This window comes from Rhipicephalus sanguineus, chromosome 4 (genome assembly GCF_013339695.2).
Source record: "Rhipicephalus sanguineus isolate Rsan-2018 chromosome 4, BIME_Rsan_1.4, whole genome shotgun sequence".
Lineage (NCBI taxonomy): Eukaryota > Metazoa > Arthropoda > Arachnida > Ixodida > Ixodidae > Rhipicephalus > Rhipicephalus sanguineus.
The window spans coordinates 82,601,876-82,606,473 of NC_051179.1; the positions used below are offsets into that span (position 1 = coordinate 82,601,876).

General features: G+C 41.0%; 3 protein-coding genes across 7 annotated transcripts in view; 1 reads left to right on the top strand and 2 right to left on the bottom strand.

Annotated features, from left to right (window-relative positions):
• Positions 1-4,598, top strand: part of LOC119390336 (cytochrome c oxidase subunit 6A2, mitochondrial) — a 673,327-nt gene that overhangs the window by 657,703 nt on the left and 11,026 nt on the right. The window lies entirely within an intron of this gene.
• The window catches only part of LOC119390332 (ribosomal protein S6 kinase-related protein), a 100,662-nt gene that overhangs the window by 86,990 nt on the left and 9,074 nt on the right, over positions 1-4,598 (bottom strand). The window lies entirely within an intron of this gene.
• LOC119390338 (splicing factor ESS-2 homolog) overlaps positions 1-4,598 on the bottom strand; it is an 83,931-nt gene that overhangs the window by 39,575 nt on the left and 39,758 nt on the right.

Sequence of the window (4,598 nt, forward strand, 5' to 3'; positions counted from 1 at the left end):
GACGTAGTTTCGAAACCGGCACCGGCCGCCGACGCGCCGCCGTCGGCCGACAGCGCTAGCAACGTTTTCTAGAAGCGCTAGCGTGTGAGGTTGAAGTGCCGTCGCCGCTGGCATTGAGACGCACGCACAGACGTCATTACAGAGTCTGTCATTCACTCCGGAAACAGGAATACGCGGCATCGTGGGAATAAAACAAGGAAAAAAGAAAAGGCAATAAAGCTCGGGGACGTTACGTGGGCGTGCGTGCAAACACCTTGCTTCTTCTCTAGGGCACATCTCTCGGCTGAGTCGGCTCGCACGACGAACGGATATAAAGTGCAGGTAGTAAAAATGCAAACATGCCATGTACAAAGCCTGTATTAAATGAAACTGAAAAACAACAATCTCTTGCACGGTGAAAGACGCAATATTAAAACGCGGTCTTGTTGGTGCATGTTCTGACAAAAATTTGGAGGAACGAAGAAACGGAGACAAGAAAGGAAAGGACTAGAGCCAATCCTGTCCTTTCTTGTCCTAGTTTCTTTGTGCCTCCAAATTTTTGTCAGAAAGACAAAGCATTTTGTGAAAAAAGAAAGAGCGGGGCGTTTTGTTAAGTTGGCTTCTCTGTACGACAGCCGAGCGTTGCAGCGTAGCCGATCCTCTGCGACGCAAGCTTGTTTTCATGACGCAAAAAAAAGGCTCGATGATGTAACAGCTATTGAAAGCGGCAGTTACAAGTACAGGCAGTTGTTCTGTGGCGTTTATATCGCCAGCTCATTTGCATGGCGTCATCATGCATGAACGGGGTTTTCTGACGCAACACAGAAATTTATACATATGCATCTATAAATTTATGCATTGCCCCTTTATTCGCACTTGACAAATTAGCAGTTAAGAAGACATCGTGATCACCTAGCACTATAACGAACAAGTAAAACTGAGAAGTTAATGTTGCAGTACTTTATGCACTAGCTTCAGATTGCAAATATGTGCTAGCTTCAATAATTATCTCAAGCATACAGCGATAAAATAAAAGAATTGAATAATTGAGATATGAGCTAAGCGTTACGTATGTTATAGCAATGCTCAGCAATAATGTTGTCTGATAAATGTGTACAAAATTCCACATGCTTGCCCCATGCAGCAACACACCATATCTATGTCGCTAGTGTGACCAATACAGAAAAAATAAAATGTTTTTTTTTTTCTGGTTGTCAAGCAGAAAAAAAGAGAGATTACCTAATTAACTGTTTGTAAGGTTCCTTACTTAGCACTAGAACAAAGCAATCTAAAATGTACCATTGGAAAACAAACATGCACTGGCAATAGAATGCATATTTAAATACACCATTACATCAAAAATATTTTAGTACAATTGTAGAATTGCAAGCTACTATATATTGCAATATTAAAGTGTTTAAATGCCATATTTATCCAAATAAAAATATTCAGTCAACAATGTAAAGTTGAATTACATTTAAATGTGGACGAAGTTTAATCCCTGATAGAATTTGTGTCTAGGCTAGTGAGTGAGTTAACAGTAGATTTTTTAGACTGAACCAAATGCGATTAAATCAAATAATCTCAGAAGCAAATCGAATAAAATACTGAATATCTCATAGCAATTGTCAAATAATGAACAGCCATTTTTGCCATATAAAGCAGATTTGACAGGCTAGTATAATTAGCAAACTTCCATCATTGAATTTAACAAGACGAAGTGCTTTTATTTATTAGAAACAAAACATAAAAAACAAGCAAGCCGTTTGTCTGTATACTCAGGTCCCTGCGATCAGTGCAAGTGATGAGGGTGCCTTGCTCCCTGTGTGGTGCAAAGCATGTAGCGCTAATTGAAATTCTCATGTACCATGCTTATAAATGTGGGTGGCATAAATTTGCCATGCTCCCATATTTTGTTTGATAACATGCAGTTGACAAAATATAACAATAGAAGATTGTAAGAGATACATACTTACGAATAGCGGTGAAGCTTGAAGCAAGTTTGTCTATATTCGATTTTCAGCAGATTTCCAAATATTCCCCACACCAACTTAATTAATACATAAAGAAGCATACACACAAGAACATGTTTATGCACTTTTTCATTGCAGTGTTCCAGAAAAATATTTATAGGTTCCGTAGAACCTCAACAAATACATCTACTCATACTCCCGTTACTAAGACACTTTCAAGCAGACTTAGACAGCGTACATTGAACTTGCTGCGAACAGAATTCTCTTGCACATTACTTTCAAGCATGCTTGGCTTTCACCTCCATCCGGTCATTATTATGAGCAACACAAACAGCAAAAATGAAGGAAGAAACAATTCAAACAGGAAAGGAACTCTGTCTTCTTCTCTCCTTGTTGGTTACGCTGCCTGTCCTGTACGAACTCACACAATCTTTTTGTTTGATGTAGATTGACTGCAATATGAAGATTTAAATTAGTATTTATCATGAGGTGTATAATGCACTTCTTTAGTGATAATGTTGCTGAAGCTTATTTCTTATGATCAACATGTTTGCATATCATATCTTTATGTGTTAAGCATTTCTTGGGGAGTCAAAAGCATTTTGACCACATCTATCTATCAGTAGCGTCCCACGTCGTGGTGCTATTGTGGTCCTTTTGTTAAACTTTTTAATTGGGTATTATATCAGAACGTGCATGTATGCATGACAAAGACGAATGAGATGTAATGACATAAATGACATGATGCATATGTTGTACAGCCATCTTGGTCATTTCATTAGCTTGGTATGCACCAGAATGTGCACAGCATGAATGAAATGTCATGCCTTAACATGCACGACACGTAGATGACTCAAACTACTGCTTATACAGTTAAAACTAGCTCGATCTAACGAAACCCCATTTTATGAAGTGCCTGATCTAACAAAGAAATTTTGATTCCCCACCAAATGCCCATAGGGCCCAGTGTTATCAACAACCCAAATTAACGAACTAGCTCGGCCACCTAACTCGATTTAACGAAGTCTTTCCAGAAATAACCGAGTAAAAAAGCGGTGATTTCCATTCAATTTTGCAGTGACAGATTTTTCTTCAAGCATGCGCTCTATTGCATTAAAAGGTCTCGGTGCCCCACTCACAGTCCTAGCTTTAGTTTGATAAGCCTGCACGCCGCAACCATTTATGGAGCAGTGGACTCGGCAGTCGGTAGTGCTCTTACGTACCGGTTGGTGCTATGGTGGCGGTGGTTGGTTTCGTGATTTCATGCATAAATCGTCTCCTTGCAACTTTCTGGCTCAGCCAGCGCAAACAATCATTTCATTCGTTCTCCGCGTCTTCTCATACAGTTCGCTTGTCATTGCTTCACGCAACCGTGTTTCTGGCCTGCGTCGCCCGCACATGGTGCGCCCCATGTCCAGACAACATGGGAGGCTCCATGACACAGACGCCCTCACGCACTTTTCACATGCGCAGAAGTAATTGGTGGCAGGAACAATGGCCTGGTAGCTTTTGGCTGTCGCTACATTACAATTTTAGATTTCGAAGAGCGGAGATTCCTTTCTCGATTTTACAAATTTCCAGATTTATGGAAATAATTCGAGCATCCTCATCATTTCGTTAGATTGAGTTTCAACTGTACTCCGATGTAACGCTGAACTATAATCTAGCCTTTGGGCATCAAGGTGTCATCGGTGGGCCTGGTGCCCTCATTGCGGGGCAAACCGCAACGCTTGGCTCAAAGTCAAGTAATGTGGTATAGCCAGGTTCCCGCACACAGCTTTGCATAACATCTATGGCCACAGTATGCAAAACCCGTTGAAATATTTTTTTTCGACATTGTATTCCTAATAATATCTGGGGTTTCACGTCTCAAAACCTCAATATGATGATGAGAGACGTCGTAGTGGAGGGCTCCGGAAATTTCGACCACCTGGGGTTCTTTAACATGCACCTAAATCTAAATACACGGGCCTCCAACATTTTCACTTCCATCGAAAATGCAGCCGCCGCAGCCGGGATTCGACCCCGCAACCTTCGGCTCATACATTGTATTCCTACAGTCTCATTAAAAAATACATTAATTTAAAGATGTTTATTGGACAGCAAAGCCCATTAGCCCATTAGCCATTGCAAAGTATGCAAAGCCCATTAGCCATTTAACGGCCATCAAGTGTGCAATCTTTTGCAGTTGCTTTCATAACTTGAGGATTTTTAGGGAAAGTTTTCAATGCAAGCTCTATTTACTGCACTGATGACATTCTTGGTGGCCTTTGGCTAAAGAAGATATAAGATATACAGTCGAACCTCGACATATCGAACGGCACGGCGATCACGAAATAGTTCGATATATCCAGAATTCGATATAAAAAAATCACGTAAAAAATGCGTCAAGAACTTGTGGAAAACAACCAACAAACCAATCGTGGTGCAGTAAATACTCACTTGAAGATTCAAACAAAGTATTTATTGTGTTGGCTTAAAATACTGAAAAAGAGTAGCCTGCTTTTTGTTGGCAATGGCGTGCTTGACGACTGCGTCCTCAACATAGTCCAGGCGATCCACAAGTGAAAGGCCGGTGCCTTCAATCGCGCTGCAGTGGCGGCACGCAAGGGCCAAAGCGGCTACGACCTCAGCTGATGTTGGGAG